The sequence below is a fragment of the Ailuropoda melanoleuca genome, chromosome 7 (genome assembly GCF_002007445.2).
Source record: "Ailuropoda melanoleuca isolate Jingjing chromosome 7, ASM200744v2, whole genome shotgun sequence".
Classification (NCBI taxonomy): Eukaryota; Metazoa; Chordata; class Mammalia; order Carnivora; family Ursidae; genus Ailuropoda; species Ailuropoda melanoleuca.
The window spans coordinates 131,944,556-131,962,290 of record NC_048224.1 but is presented as its reverse complement, the minus strand read 5'-3'; the positions used below and the strand labels follow the sequence as shown (position 1 = coordinate 131,962,290).

The 17,735-nt window shown below is 37.4% G+C and overlaps 1 protein-coding gene across 2 annotated transcripts in view; it reads left to right on the top strand.

Moving 5' to 3' along the window:
* Positions 1-17,735, top strand: part of FGF14 (fibroblast growth factor 14) — a 593,789-nt gene that overhangs the window by 41,235 nt on the left and 534,819 nt on the right. The gene's annotated exons all lie outside the window — the stretch shown is intronic.

Here is a 17,735-nt window from a genome sequence, read left to right as displayed (position 1 = left end):
ACACACAGCACTTCCCTTTCTCATGTGCGCTAAGATACTGTTTAATTACTGCTAGTATTAATTACTGCTGCATTTAGGATGGCTAAAGTTGCATTAGTATTAATTACTGCTGCATTTAGGATGGCTAAAGTTGCAAATGGATTATCAATCCATTCTTTTATGTGTTTTAGCTGTTTCTAGTATTCATAGCTCTGCAGCATTGTTTTAAAAGACATCATTGTATTTTGGGTTGAGATGACATTTTTATTCAAAATCTAGTTTGCTCACTCTATGTGTATTCTGTATGTGTGTTCTGAAAACCAACAAGCTGTATCGGAGTGCAGGTTTCCATGGTATTTTGATTGAATCATCAAAATGTGGAAAAAACTTTATGTCTTTAAAATGGTAAGAATATGGCAAGGAGTATTAGGGTGTAACAGTAGTTTATCTGCTCTTCTGCAGTGTGTGAAACATATTTTTGCAGTATGCCTGGCACATATTAGGTGGTTATAAATCTTATCTAAATCTATTAACAGATTTTTCTAGGGTTTAACTACTATTCATTGTTGTATCTCAGATAAGCATTTATAGCATTCGAATAAGGAAAATTTGTCATCTGAATCCTTCTTTTCAGTGCCTTCCTTATAGAGCTCTAATTTGTGTAAAGAAATATATTTTTGTGGCCTATTCAGAGAATGATTTTGTGTCATGGAAGAAGAAGCAAATGTGTACCAGAGCATACCTATTGTGTTTTCAGGTGGACAGGTAAAAACACACACGTGTGCACACATACCTGCACCTGCGCACACACGCACAGACTGTACGTTAACATGAAGATGCTCGAATCATAAGCTGAGCTGAGCCCTGGCAGCTTGTACCTGCTCTCCACTGCACCCCTCAAACCTTTGTTAGCATTAGATTATTATGGTCAAGCCTCCTAGCAAGACAGTATATGGTTAAAAGCCTATAGGCGGAGATACCATAAGGTCACCAGGGTTTAACATATATTAGAAAATCCCTAGAATTTTGGTGGTGTCAATGTCTACTAAGTATCAAAAACTAATTTAAAATGAGCTTTAGTGAAGTTCATAGACAGTCATGGTGGAGGATTTCTTTGTTTCATATAATTGATGTATTACTGAAAATATATTCATGAATCAGATTTTTGTTAATGATTCATACTTCAGCTGTTTTATGGGCAATCACTATTTAGAAGAAATCAAACGTATTTACAGTTAATTTAAATGATCATTTTCAAAAGCAAATAACACTCTCTAATTTTCGTTCTACAAAGTTCAGGCTTTGCCCATAGAAATGAGATTTTCCTGATGGGAGGTATTCCTATCAAAATAGAAATAAGGTGAAAAACCTTTCCATTCTGATATCTCTGTTCATATAATACTTTGGTATGTCATTGCTGATGTATTTAACATATGCCTACAGATATGCATATCTAGCTCTAGAGAATGATAAGCCAGACCTTGAGGGCTCACATGGGTGTTTCTTTCTGAAGTTGGCTAGTCTGAGACATTTATAAAGTGGCTGCACTCAGTGAGCCCCATTTTAACTCCCACTCCGCCTACTGGTATAGACACAAGAACACTATCAAAAAGTGATGTTTATTGAACACTTATTATGCTCCAGGAACTGTTCCAAGCACTTTTTGCTGCACTCACTCACACTTCACAATGTCCCTGTTAATGTCCCCAGCTTACAGGCTGTGAAATAAGGCACAGAGAAGCCGTTTTCTCAGTCCTCTGGCTAATAACGGTTGGGCTCAGAATTCAAACAGGCTGTTTAACTGCTACATTGACTTGCCTTTGCAGCAAGAATAAGAATTCCAGAATTAAACAGTGTATTCTTTTATTTCTGGGCCTTGTCTATGCTGTTGGTAGGCCTTTTCTGTGTCATGTTATCAGTGACCTCCTACAGCAGAGTGGCCCTCGCAGTAGACCTCTGCGCCCCCACCGCAGCCAGCTCTGGAGTGTGTGTGCAGGGGTGTCTCCTCCCCTCCTGGAGGAGATCGCACATGGTGCACTGTGAATGCCATGTATGTAGATATGATGTGCTTGGCATACCGTGCTCTGGAGGAGTACAACCTGGTGGCATTGATGGTGATGAGGGATTGACCTTGATTAAGAGTTAGGACATTTTCATTTTTAAAAAAACATCATAATGAAAGTAGTCCAAGTTTGTTAAAATGGAACAGTTGAGATTTATGATGTAGAATGTACAATGGTCGCTGTTCCTCTGCGACTTGTAGAGGCAGTCACTTTTAGCAGTTTGAAATGCAACTTTCCAGATATTAAGTATCTACACAAACGAATCTGCCTCTCTTGTATATATAGTTTATAAATGAATATATAAACATATATAGGCACTTTATAGAATAAATCATACTTTATTATTCTGAATTTTTTTTCACTTAATAAATTATATTTCAATATCAGAAATCCTTGTTAGTATATTGGGAATTGGCTCATTTTTTAAAACAGTTGTCAAATTTCCATTATAGGAATCTATTTAATAGAAATGCAATAAGTACAAAAATATATAGCATTTAAAGTAATAAAATAATTTAACCAGTCCCCTACCAATGGAAATTGAATTTTGTTTCAATTGCGTGATTCAATGAGACGGGGCAGTGGGATATGGGACATTAAACATAAAGAGACATAATCTTGCCTTCAGGTGTTGAAGCTGATATATTTCTTGCCTCTTTTACTGCCAGATCTTTATCCACCTGGAAAATTTTCAAGGCTTGTCATTAATAACAACAGATTTTATGTAACACACAACTTTGTGGTGGGGAAACTTAAGGATGTCTCCATGTTTGACTGACTTATTAACTTTCACTATCCTTTTGTCAGGTGAGAGGTAGACAGTAGCTTTCTGAATACTGTGTTTTTTAAAGATCAGGAAAATAAAAGGATTTCAAACCCTAAGTTCTAGGTTTATGTCTAATTGCTTCAGTTATTCTTGTCTTGGAAGGAACTCATCAGTCTTGCTGAAAGTTGCATCATTGTTGAGTCTAAAAGGTTTCACCTGTTGCAGGTAGCAAAGAGTTATATTAAGGAAGAGGTGATGTTTTCTGGGTCTGGCTTTATCTTTAGCTGAGATGGCTGAGACATTTCAGTTGCTTCTCAGAAAGGACTCATAAAAGTCTCCTTCCTTTGTTGAAATATTCATCGCTTTCTTTTTCTCCAATTCTCTACTTAAAAGTCTGCTCTGACCTCACTTCAGGTGGTAACACTATTTTGTGAAAAGTTCTAAAAATTTTATCCTGAGCAAGTGACTTCTAAGTGATAATAAAATTGATGTCCAGGAGGGATGGGGTCATTGTGCTGTTACGCACTCTCTCTGCCAAGTGGCATAAGATGGAACAAAAATCTTAGGAGTGAATTAGTCTTAAGGTAACATATTATTGCATTTTGTCCAATTGGTGTGAGCTTTTCTTGTGATTTATTAAAAATTTATTTTAAGGAAGAATTATTATAAATATATTCACACACATTGTATTCAAAGGGTAATGCACAAGGCTTTTGGATTCTGAAGACAAGCTATAATGGAGCTTATACTGTAAATAAATAATAATTTTGTAACATTAGAGAGTAGAACTGCTTAAAATTCTATTCCTTCAACAGAATACTCATGTTTGTCTAAATTTGGGAGGACGTGCAGATTGTGTTAATTCACATAGTGGTTTCACACATCCTGTCCCATACAAGAGGTGGCTTTTAAATTGGCCTTAAGCAAACATTCCCACTGTATCAGCACTCTCAACTTCCAGCCAATGGTGTATACTTAACTTCGCAGGAATCACCATCTGGAGGAGGCAACAGCAGCACAGCCAAACCCTGTTAAGTTTGCACATACCTCACTGACTTATTCTTTGGAATATGTCACCAGAACCCAAGCAACTTTGGACAGAAGACCTCAGTGTTCTAATACCTGTGAAATATAATTGTCATGCAAATTGTATTGTCATGCAAATTGTCATGCAAATTGCTACTGGACTTAAAAAGCCAAATACAGTTGTTCCTTTCCCACAATCTATGTAAGTCCATGCTTGATTAGAATCTGTGTTAGAAAACATGCCACTTCCTTCATTTATCAGTCATTCAACCCAACATTTACTGGGTAACTTGTAAGTGATATGTCCTAGATACTGGGAATACAAAGGTGAAAAAGACATGCTTCTTTCCCTCAAGGCTGGTAAAATGGTGAAGAGTTATGGTGAGAAAAAGGTGAATATGTTTAAGAGTATGGGTCAGTGATGACCTGTAGAAGGGCATGATCAGCTGTGGCTAGGTTGTGAGGAAAGGTTAAGGAATTTTTACAAATGAGGTAACTCTTAAGTTTCAAAGGGTAAGCGGATTATACCAAATGAATGAGAGGAAAGAGGGTTCATCTCCAAAGGAAGAATACACACAGAGGTAGGTATTCAACATGTTATGTGAGGGAAACTGCAAATGATGCTTTCAACAATGTTAATTTGAGTGTATATACCAGATGTGGCTGGAGTGTAGAGGTAAGGGCAGGAAGCTGCTGGAAGGGAACCTAGAGAAGAAATGAGAATGAGGCCAAAGTAGGCTTTGTGCAACTGTGGAAATGAATTTGGACTCTCTCTGGTGGTTGAAGTGTGTCTTAGTCAGTTTGGCTTGCTATGACAAAATACCGTAGACTGGGTGGCTTAAACAATGAACATTTATTTCTCACAATTCTGGAGGCTGGGATGTTCAAGATCAAGTTGCTTGCAGGTCTGATGTCTGGTGAGGGCCTGCATCCAGACTTGTAGACAGCTGCTTTTTTGTTGTATCTTCACATGGCTGAATGAGAGAGGGAGAGGGAAAGGGAGAAAGGGAAGATCTTTTCTCTTTTGTCTCTTATAAGGGCACTAATACCATTAATGAGGGCTCTACCCTCATGACCCAATTACCTCCCCAAGTTTCACCTTCAGATACTGCCACATTGGGGATTATGGCTTATACATATTAATTTTGGGGGGATGCAGACATTCAGTCTATAGCAATGTGGAAGCCACAGAGGACTTTAAGTAGATGACTAATAATAGGAAAAGCACTCTAGCTGCAATGTGAAGAATGGATTTGAGGAGTCAAGAGTGTAAGAAGGGACTGTTAGTTAAAAAGTTATTGTAATCCATAGTCCAAGTGGGAGATGGTGAGGGTCCTGGGGATGGGAGCAGGTTGAAGAGATCCATCTGCTTGGCAAGAAAGAGTGAGGAGGTGTTGGTGATGGATTGAATATGGAGAACATGGAGGTGTGAGAGGGAAACTTGGATTCAGGGTAGTTGTATCAGGAGGTACCCAAGAGGTGCTCAAGGAAGAGATTTTGTGGAGAAGATAAAATTTAGGTCAGGATATTTTGAGTTTGAAGGACTTCTGGGATTTCTAAGTGAAGCTTTTCAATAGGCAGTTGGATATCTGTGTCAGAAGCTGAGGAGGAGAGGCTGGGGTTCAGCTTTGGGAGTGGCCACATTTAGCTGGTGTTAAAGCCATGGGAGCTGACAAGACCACCAGGGGAAGCATTTTAAATAAGAAGAGAAAGGACCACATGCAGAACCCTAAATAACACCAAACACCAATAGCGAAAGACCTAGATGGTGAAAAAGAACAAGCAAGAGATTGAGAGACAGTATATGGAAGAATAGGAAAAGTAGTTTATTAGCAACCTGAATGTATTGTTGTTCTTGCTTTCATGGGCTGTCTGATATTTTTTTCATAAGTAAAATATACCTTCTTACCAGGTGTATTGCTTTTATTTTTAGATATAATAGTTTCTGATTCCTTGTCAACGGGACGCTGGACTCCAGTTATTTTAGGCAAGACATTTTAGACTTTGGACCACACTTTCATGTGGCATTTATAGAGAAGGAAAGTAAATCTAAGCTCTTCTGGTTCAAGATACTTTCCTCCAGGACAGGAAAGCTAGAAAAAGGGAATGGAAGGAGGTGGGCATTAGAGCAACCTATAATAAGAGAAGATGTGTTGAGAGGAAAACTTTAATCTCCTAAAGATACGTTATTTTACTCACTGTATCTTAAATGAAGCCCTAGATTATGTGATCACTGATGGCTAATGATGGACTTGTCCTAGTGTATGAGTAAATGTAGGCAAGGTTTATGAACTACTAAAACAACTTGTCTCCTTGGTAGTTAATGTTTCCCCGCATTTTTATCTGAGAGTCATCCAATCCTGTTATTTTCTCTAGAATTCTGTTGGTATTCCATAGTTACTTTAATTTTCAAACTAAATTTTTGGATTAAAGTGGACATGTGTATATATATATATATGTATATATATATATATATACACACACACATATATATAGATAGATAGATACAGATATTGATTATTTNTCCTTGGTAGTTAATGTTTCCCCGCATTTTTATCTGAGAGTCATCCAATCCTGTTATTTTCTCTAGAATTCTATTGGTATTCCATAGTTACTTTAATTTTCAAACTAAATTTTTGGATTAAAGTGGACATGTGTATATAGATAGATAGATAGATAGATAGATAGATAGATACAGATATTGATTATTTTGTAACGGTGAAAACTATAAACTTGTAGTTTTCAAGTTTAAAAGTCTCAATAACACATTAGAGTATTTGGCAACTTCCTAGACATAGTTACACAATATGGGGTGTATTCCCCTTGCAAAAAACTATGTTTTAAACATATGCTTACAGGTAGATTATAGTGCTTTTTTTCCTCCTGGGGAAATAATGTCAAAAGTGGGACTTGGATTCAAGCCTTGTCCACTGTGGTGGTTTGAAATATGTCCAGAGATTCTTTGACACTTCCTATGAAAGGTGGAGCCTAATTTCTTTCCCTTTAGTGTGGGCTGGATGTGGTGGTTTTTAAAGAATAGGAAAAAAGGCAGAAATTACCAAATGTGACTTCAGAGACTAGGTTATAAAAGGTAACCTAGCTCCCTTTTCTCCTCTTGTCCTGTATTACTCATACTGAGGGAGGCCAGATGCCTGTGGACACTTAGGTGGTCTGGGGTAAGGCCCATATGATGGGGAATGGAGACCTTTTGTCAATAGCCTGTGAGTTCATCATCTGGGAAGTGGACCTTTCTGTTCCTATTAAGCCTTAAGAAGACCACAGTGCTCGTTGATAATCTGACTGTAACCTCGCAGAAGACTCTGAGCCAGAACCATCCAGCTAAGCTACTCCTGGACTCCTGACCCACAGAAACTATCAGATAATAAATGTTTGTTGTTTTAAACCACTAAATTTTATAGTAATTTTATTAAATTTTTCATTTTAATTCCAGTATAGTTAACATACAGTGTTATATTAGTTTCAGGTATACAATATAGTGATTCAACAATTCTAACAATAATTTGTACTCTCTAATCCCCATCACCTATTTCCCCAATCCCCCACCCACCTCCCCTCTGGTAACCATCAATTTGTTCTCTATAGTTAAGAGTCTGTTTCTTGTGAAACCACTAAATTTTGTAGTAATTTGTTACCCATAACTAATGCACCCCCAACCCCATTTAATCGGCTGAAGTATTCTCTGAAGATTTCCAGTGAAACACTATTTAAACATTTTAAGCAAAGTAGACATTGTANTTCCAGTGAAACACTAAACATTTTAAGCAAAGTAGACATTGTCGAATTGTGTAAAGAATATGATTTGAATACACTTTTGAGAGGAAGAAAGCACATCTAACTAGAGACTATGAAGAAGATAGGACTTCCGTTTTGCTTTGTTTTGTTTTAAGATTCTAAAGGGAAATTTTGGGGATGTTCAGCGACTTTCAGGTTTTTTAAATTGGGTATAATTGTATTATACTTATGACTGTATTTTTACAATGTTTTACAAAAATCATGGTCTTTCTTTTTTATTTACATCTTGTGTGAATCACACACTTATTGAAAAATTATAATAAGATAGTGAGAAATGAGAGAGGAAGAATAGTTTTCCTGAGGCAATAGTTGGAAGAGAGGTAGGAAGGAAGAAAGGGGTTGAAGAGAATTATGAGAAAGGAGTGGCAGTCATTTGGCTGTAGAAGCAGATGCAGAACAATGGAGACCAGCATGAATGCAAGTCCTTTTGAAAAAGGATGAAGGTAATGTGGACTCTGATATTCCCATCCTAATAAGGAGAGAATTCATTGCTCCCTGAGGCAGGTTAGGTTGGAATGACCTTGAGTTTAAGGTGGTGAGAGAGATGCAGTGGCCATGACCATACCTATGGAGAAAACTAGCTTATGAAATATGGCTTGATGTTATACCACTCTTTACTAAACTTTGTTATTCCCACCTAGCTTTGAATTCTCATGTCATTGTTTTATACCTGGATACCAGCAGTGTTAGTAAATGCTTGTCAACTGACAGATTGGCCCCTTTATGTGTTCTGTATATAGGCCAGCTTGATTTTTCTAAATGCAAAGAGGATCTTCGTGTCCCAGTAAGTTTTGCAATTTGCCAGGGAAGATGTGTAAGTTAACTATATGATACAGGAAAATAGAGTTGGTTAAAAACTAGAGATGTCAGAATTTCAACCTAGGCTGGAAATGTAGAGAGATGAATCTGCCTTGTTCCAAATGAACTCAGAGGATAATTTCTGTAATGCCCATAGCTTCTTTCTTTAAGCCCTTTGGAGAGGTAGATTTTTGCAGATGGTTCTGGTATAGCATTTGGGGGCAGCCTCTGTGCACAGATGAAAATGCTGGCAAGTTAACTTTCCTGCTGCATGCTATCACATGTGGCTTTGGTAAATATGGTATGAATTCACTGCTAATGAATATTTTCACAAGCATGTGGTTTTAATAGGTCACCCATTGTCCACATTAACTGTTGCTTCCATTCCCTTCTCAGGTTTGTATCTGAAAACAGCAGGTCATAATTTGGAATATATATATCCTTAGTATCCCTTGGTATACACTCTGAAGGAGAAAAGTAGGGTTTATTATTTCTATGGGACTGATGATTAATGGATAAGCATTATTTTTAAGATACTTTATGGGTCTGTTGCATCGACAATTCCCATAGCGTACTCAGAATTTAACCCAAACCTGTGGGTTCATGGTATGTTTATATTTAGGTAAAAGCAAGGAACCAGACATTTTCAGGGTTTTTAACCTCATTCCTGGAAAAATTCAACTCTCAGCTTCCTGGCATTGAAGTTTCTGTTGATAAAAAGTAAAAAAAAAAAATCTGTTTCTGTAGAGATACGCATTTTGTATTATCTCTGTGGAATGAAAATTTGCAGATTTTTATGACTCCCTACCAAGTGGCATTATTATGGAAACTATATTTCTATGTTTATACAACATGTTTAAGTCAGAAGAGATGAAATGCTAATAACATGACATCAATTCTTTTTTGGGACCTTTAAGTGATAGAATGAATGTTGACATGGAAGTTACCCCTAAGAACGTTCTATCACCTGAGAAAAGCCGTATATAATTAAGATGAGTAGATGGAGGGCAGATATGGAGAGGTTTGAATATAAAGGGGAATTGACTATAACAATGGAATGAGGATTTCACAAATTTTAGTGAAACCAATTTGGGTTGGAGGAATGGAGGAGAAAATAGATTGATGTTTGGTGTGAGTTTCATTCTCAGGGCAACTGATCTACCTGAGTTTCTCAATAGCAGACTATTGACATTTTGGGCTACATAACTCTTTATTGTGGGGGAGCTGTCCTGTGCGTTGTAGAATGTTAAGGAGCATCCTTGGTCTTTACCCAGTAGATGCCAGTAGCACTCCTCCAATTCCCCCATTTTGACAACCAAAAATGTCTCTCATTTTGTTAAGCATTCCCTGAGAGGCAAAATGGGCCAACTTGAGAACCACCAGTCTAGACATAGCCTGTGGGAAGTGTTAGGATAGAAGCCTGTATTTAAGGTTGTAGGAAGAGGAGATTGCTGAGGAAGAAGTACTTTTTTGCTAAAGGAATGCTAAAGTCCCTTTGACTGATGAGGCCACCTACAAACCCAACTTCCCAGATAACTACCCAGACCTGGTGATTGGGGGTGCTCTTCTTAAATTTCATGGTATTTTCATAGCTGTTGGTCTCTAGAGTAGGGGTTCCCAAATTTGAGTGTGCATCAGAATCACCTGGTAGGCTTATTAAATTACCGAGTATTGGGCCCTCAGAGTTTCTGATTTAATAGATCTTACTCAATAGATCTGAGGGGTTGAGAGAGGTTTTGCATTTCTAAAAGTTCCCAGATGATGCTTTGCCTTACAAAGAGACCATATTTTGAGAACCAGCTTTCTAGAATAAACTACCTTTGGCGTTATCTCATGTTAGATCTTCCTTGATTACCTCTGTAATTTTTTCATGCTCAGGCTTGCTACCTTTAGATATTTTTTTTTATTTGCATTTGCTATTTCTGTTTAATCTCTGCATAGTTTACTTCTCATGGTTTTACACTGTTTTCCTTAATTCACATTCTGCACTAATGGATGAAGGGAAAATGTCCTCTTTCTTTTACTTCTTTCACTGGGCATTTTTTTTTCTTTTCTTCAAACCACATGAGACTCAGTTTCCCTCATGCATCCCATGCTATCTCCCAAGGTTGCCCATCTTTCAGGATATCTGTGCCGTAAAGATAGGTTACTTACATATGCCACAGTTGCCAAAAATCTGGGGTCACTTAGCATTTGATATGCTCTTTTGATTGTAGTAACACATTTTTAGGGAATATCTGACTTTTAGTTCCTTTTCTGAGCTATAACTGATTTCTTGGAACTCATCTTTCTACGAGGGACATTTGAATTATTTTGCATAAATGTAGAATTTTATGCTTGCCCTCATCAAAGCTTATCTGTGAATTTCCTGCCAATTCATACACCCTCTTGAGATGTCCCTATCAGATTGCATTTTATTACCCAGTTAAGATTATTTAGGGTTATCTGTATTCTTAGAGATATTACTGTATCCTCTCCTTTCTCAGTCATTAGAATGTTTTGTATTTTTAAATAGATATAGATTGGACCTCAGGAGAGCCATAACAGCTTATATTTTTGTGTATCCATTCTCTTTGCTGCATGTTGATAACGAACTCCCTATACATGACAAATCAGAATCCCATGATTCTATAGAAGAAGAAAAATTATCTTCCCTCTACTCTTCAGAGTTCTTAGCTGAGATCCCTGTAATAAGGGACAGATTAACAAGAGAAAAACAAACAAGTTTCTTAACATGTGTAAGTCCTGTGTACGTGGAGATAGGGAGACAAGAAACTCTCAGAGGTAGACCAGAATTCAGATTTAAATATCATCTTAGTAGGGAAAGGGGAGAGGGATGTAGGCATCTTAGGAGACACTAAATGATGGTTAGAAAGATGAATGGGTCTTCAGAAGAAGAGATGGGAGATATGATTGTTTGTGACAAAGTTTACCTGGGTGTGGTGTTGACTTCTAGTCTCCTCTTCTGTGACAAAGTCAATCCTCTCCGGTTGGTGAAACTGCAGGGGAGAGGACTTTTGACAATTGAGTTTCTCCTGGATAATCAGTCTTTAAGGAGATAAGAGGAGTGTAGAGAAAATTTCTCCCTGTATTTGCTATGTTTTGAGTGTCAGTATGCCAAAATGACATATTTTGGGGTGGCATATTCTGCTACCCTTCAATCTCGTTCCAATTTTGGGTTAAAAGTAAACTATTTCCTCTCTAGCTCCACCTGATTTTCTTAGACTAGATTCCACTTAAGTAGCTGACCCCAGCAAATCAGCATATGCTGACAGTTTGGTCACTTTGGATCTTGTAATACGTTTGTTCAGGTATGTTTCATGGCCAGGGCAATTTGGATTGCCCCCTTGTTGCCAAGCCATCTCTTAGTCATCCTTCAGGTGTCAGCTTGCACATGACCACCTCTGCACCTCAGAGAGATCTTTCATGAAACCCAGGCCAAGCCACCCTGCTGTTTGCTCCTGGAGCACCTGTATTTCTCTTCCAGGACACTTTGCACAATGTTCTTATGTAACTATTTATAATAATATGATGAATAACTCACCTGTGAGTTCTCTAGGGGCAGTATCTGGTGTTTTTGTTTTTTGTTTTTTGGTTTTTTTTGGCTTACTGTAAGTATCTGGTGTGAATCATAGGGTCTGGTGTCTAGAAGGACCTCCATATTTAATGACTGGTGAATCTATTCATCCTGTCTGCTCTCTGGAATAACACTTCTAAAAAAATAGAATTTTGCTTCTAAACTTTCCCATTTGACTGTCCATGATCACTTCTCCCCTGTGTTTTCTCCTTTGTTTTTATTCCCTAACTCTACTCAGTTCCTTAGCTTTTCCTCATAGGATGTGGTCTCTAGACCCCTACCGTCCTGACTACCCACTTTGGATGTTCAGTTGAACAGTGTTCTGGGTATCAGCACAAAACACATGGAAGTGCTCTCTTCCTCTATCTGAGCACAGCCCTTCTGTAATACATATCAGAACTGCTTAAAGATTTTAGTACCTGAGTCACACTGCTGACTAATGCTAAAATTCTGATCACTGCAATGCCTCAGCTATTCGCATGATGCATTTTAATAATATAAGAAATATACAATTATTATAAAAAACTAGGAAGTTCAGATGAAAAAAAAATTTAAATCACCAAATAATGCGGTCACCCAGAAACATCCAGAGTTAAAATTTTATCACCTTAAAGACTTTCCCCATAAGCTATTATGTGTGTGTGTATGTATTTATATGTGTGTATCATGAGCTCACATGTTCATTTTATGTATATGACTCTGTACTCTGTCATCTATTTCAAAGTTTCTTCATGTCAGTAAATAAAATTCCGTTCTGCCTTGGGAAGCAATGTGCATAGTAGTTAAGAATCCAGGATTTGGGGCCTCNTGGGAAGCAATGTGCATAGTAGTTAAGAATCCAGGATTTGGGGCCTCCTGGGTGGCTCAGTCGTTAAGCACCTGCCTTCAGTTCAGGGCGTGATCCTGGCGTTCTGGGATTGAGCCCCACATCAGGCTCCACTGCTGGGAGCCTGCTTCTTCCTCTCCCACTCCCCCTGCTTGTGTTCCCTCTCTTGCTGGCTGGCTGTCTCTCTGTCAAATAAATAAGTAAAATCTTTAAAAAAAAAAAAAGAATCCAGGATTTGAATCCAGATGGGCTCTACATCCCCCTACTACTTAATAGCTATATGACCCAGGTGGGTTACTTATCTTTTTAAAATTTCAGTTATATAGTTATATCATGTATTATATTTATAATAGCTATATTGTACATATAGCTATATAGCATTTCACTTTATGGATATACTAATTTATGGCATATTTAGATTAAGTCTCCCCTATCCTATAATATAACTTTTGAATTCTAAAGCTAGATTTTATATTTTTATAGTTGTTAAACTTTATCTTGTTGATATCAACCCAATATTTCAGGCTTTGGAGTAATTTAAAAATACTTTTCAGTATTTATCTCTTGGATCTATGTGTCACATACAAATTTGATCATTGGACACTTTAATCCAATTTACAGATAAAAGTGTCAAACATAGGAAATGTGGTAGAGAACTGTATGCTTCATTGTTGTTACTACTGCAGTTGCACGCCCTCCCGCATTGTCTTGGGGATGTTAATCCACTAACCGACATACTTTGGTTAGGGTTAGTGAGTGTTGAATCACTCCAGCTGACGGGTGTATTCCTGATCAGTTTCTTTCTCTGGTCCCACGCAAGGGCAGGAGAAATCCTGCCAGAAGTCCTGATAGAATAAGAAAACAGTTGACCCTTGAACAGGCAGAGGCTAGGGCTACCAACCCCTGACCTGTCTAAAATCGGAGTATAACTTTTGACTTCCCCAAAACTTGACTACTAATAGCCTACTGTTGACCAGAAGCGTTACTGATAAACTAAACAGCCGATTAACACATATTTTGTATGTTATATGTACTATATACTATAGTCTTATAATAAAGTAAGCTGGAGGAAAGAAAATGTAACTAAGAAGATCATAAGGAAGAAAGAATACATTTATAATACTGTTTTGTATTTACTGAAAAAAACCCTCATGTAAGTGGACTCGCACAGTTCAAACCTGTGTTGTTCAAGGGTCAGCTGTCTATTGTCTTTTACAGCTTTCTCACAATGTCCAGTAAGAGTTTCATAAGAATAGATAAGGTTAGATTAGTCTGATGAATTTCCAGCGACCTAATACTAGCTCCTTGAAATTTTGACATTTTTATTAATAATATAGGGGCTATGGACCTGTGATTTAAAACATTAATACCTCTGGAAAAAGAAAATCTGTAGCAAAAATCCATACCAACATAAAAATATGAAAGATCCACTACAGCCTTTTACTTAGAAAGGGATGAGGGGTCAGGGGAAAGTATGGTTTGGTGGAGTAAAGGAAAGAAAGGAGAAAAAAAGATGGGTTGGAGGATGGGGGGTGGATTTTTATTTGCTTCATTATTTTCCCCTTGAGATAGCACTGTATCTCAAAAACAGGAGGAAAGGACAGGCCATAGTAGTGTTATGTTCAATAAAATCATTATAGAACTAGATACATATAAATAAATGCTGCCCACACATCTTATAAAATGTATGTGTTTATTATTTCCTGTTTACCTGGGGGTAATAATGATTATTATTAGAATAACATAATACTTTTAAATAATATTGTAGTTATGCTCTGCAAAGCACTCAACTTACTGTTTTTAGTTCCTCAGAATACCTCAATAAGTTGGTAGGGTATCTCTCAAAAGGGAAAAGGAACATAAAAAGATTAAGTGATTTTTCCCAGAGGTTCTGAGCACATTATTAATGGAATTAAGACCATAAACCAGAGGCTATGTTAGCAGGATCCTCATCTGGAATTTAGTAGAATTTTTTTTACCTTCTATTCTGGAAGAGTGAGCCAGGCTCAAGTAGTTAGTTCTAGAACATCTGAAATCCACATTCCACCTATTTCCATAGCCTCTTCTCCCACAGTTCCACATACATCATCTCATGCTCCGGGAACACCAAGCTGCCTGTGGTTTTCTCCACCAATGCTGTGCCATGCCTTTGTGTGTTAGCTGTACGTGTCCATCTAAATAAAGAGCCCTTCATCTTTCTTTACCTGGAAGATTCTTACGCCTGTATCACACTCCTCCAGGAAGCCTTTTTTGAGCCTCCAGATAGGGCTTATGCATGGCTGTTCTAGCACTGCACATTGCAAGGCCCTTGATGATGCAATGATGTCTTTCTATGCCATAACTTTTCTGTACATCCAGAACCTAACATGGAGGGAGAGTGCGCAAATATTGTTAAAGTGGGCTAAACTGACAAGTTAACATCCTTAAAGAGGATGTGAGTGTAAATCTAAATCAATGAACAAATAAGTACTTTTAGATTATATTCTATTTAAAAAGAAATTTAGTTTGATTTTTTTTGAAAATACAGTTTTCAAATGATTATTCTAGCTATAGCCATTGTTTGTGTTGTTACACATCTAATTTGTGCTTTGCCCAATTGAGCAAACATGAGTATTTTTTATCCAGAAGCAACATGTGTTACAATTTCAATGGCTAATGGGTTTGTAAGGTTCTTTAAGGAAGCAGTTCTATTTGAATTCAGAAGACTTAAGAGGTTGAAGGAATCTTTACCAGAAATCATAGCATTTTGACAATATCTATCTTTTAAAACATTCTGACATCCAAGTGATTTGATTAATTTAGATTTTAATAGGTATGAGGGAATTTAAAAATATTATACCCACAGGATAATTTATTCATGGAAGATCATTTTATAAGTGATGAATTTCATTCCTTCTTTTCTGGTAGAAATAGAAAAAATGTGGTTTGCAGCTGCTAACTTAATAATTTTACTGATAACTAAGAATGGAACAGATCTTGCTGTGAATTATATAATCAGCTTAAAAAGCACTCCATATTCTTTCTGTGACAGAGTATGAAAAACACAAAGCAGAGAATATGGTTATTTGAATATTTTCCCTGGCAGAAGCTTAACTATATTGTATTCAATAGTATAGTCAGAGAAAGATTGGGTTAGAATGATCAAAACAGCCTCTCAAGGAATGTATCTTAATGTCAGCCTTGAGTGGCTTTTGTTTTTCCAGCTAAGGAAATCTAACAGGATACTAAAAAACATTAACCTTCAAAATATGTTTAGATTTTGCTATGCTTCTAAGGAGGCAATATGAGAATATGAGAGCTATGTTTAGTAGGCTTGACCCATAGAATTTGTAGAAAGGGGTCACTTAAATTTAGTTTGAAAGCCACCACCTTTGCATGTGACTATCTCTAATATCACACCCCTCCAATCCATTCTCCACGCAGCTGGTACAGTTATCTTTCTGAAGGCAAATCTGATTATGTGATTCATCTGTTTAAAGCCCTTTAGTTGTGGAATCTAGACGTCTTAGCTTGGCAGAATAGGTCTTCTGTAAAAAGGTCTTGCAATAACTGCCCTTAAAATTCATGCTTAAGCTCTAAGGAGCCACTCTCAGTACCCAAAGTAACTCAGCCCTTAGCTACTTCTTATTATTATACGACCATCCCTGTCTGCCTGGAATGGTTGGTCTCTGTCCATCTCCCAGAAGAATTGATCACTCTCTCCTTGCAATCATAACTGCTCTACACCACTGTTCTTCCAAGCCACTGCTAACCTTTTTGTATGTGCAATTACCCTTCCTCCTTAGACTCTAAGCTCTTATTATCTCTGCATGATACTTGGTCGAATAGATTTATGAATGGATTCGCTGATACCTGAGAGACAAAATGAATGTGGCTACTCTCAAAAACAGTATCCTTCATGGAAGTTTTGCCAACGATTGCAGTGGAAAGGGTCTCCAGCTTGGGATGTTTTCCTGAGCTTTTTATTTATTATACTCACTAATTTTGTTTTAATGTTGTAGTTGAAAACATTGGAGAGCAGTAGCTTTGGTTTCTAATTTTAATTCTTACTCGAATACTTACATTCCTGCAGAAGAAAATACTTTAGGCTAGGAAAGGCAGCATAGTCAGCAAAATTCTCAATTTTGACCTTATTTTCCCCCATGGAAATGTGTCTTCTGTTAACCTTAAAAATGAAAATTGCCGGTTAATTTACCAGCAAAAATGGCTTTATTTGGGAATAAAAGAGAATTGTAATTGGGACAAGCAAGCTGTGGCAAAATGGCAGGTGGGTCACTTAGTCTTTCTATGTCCCTTTTCCCTTTTGAGAGATACCCTACCAACTTACTGAGGTATACTGAGGAACTAAAAACAATAAGTGAGTGCTTTGCAGAGCATAACTACAATATTATTTAAAAGTATTATGTTATTCTAATAATAATCATTATTATGCATAGAGTGAACCACCCCAGGTAAACAGGAAATGGCAGGACAGGTACACTTTTTTATGGAGGAAAGGGTAAGTTAAGAAGGCTGTTGTAAGCTAAAAGGCTATTGGAGTAAACTGGAAGTTTGAAATATTGTGGCTTCTCATTGGCTGAACTATTGAGTGGGGGTGGAGAGCATAAGGGAAGCATTTCTTCCTCCTGCTGGAAGAGTAAAGTAGTATCCATGTGCAAGACCAAAGCTGTGGAAGGTCAAATCTGTCACTTCTTCTTGGGCCTGAAGTTGACCACCAGTGGTGGGGTGTGAGGGCTCCCCCTGTCCAAGCTTCCTGACTCCATTTTAATGAGGTTTCCCCTTATTAATTTTCACACTTCCAGAATGTGGCCATTGACCCATTTTGCCCTCCACTGGTGTTTTTTTTATAATAATTTTTTATTATATTATGTTAATCACCATACAGTA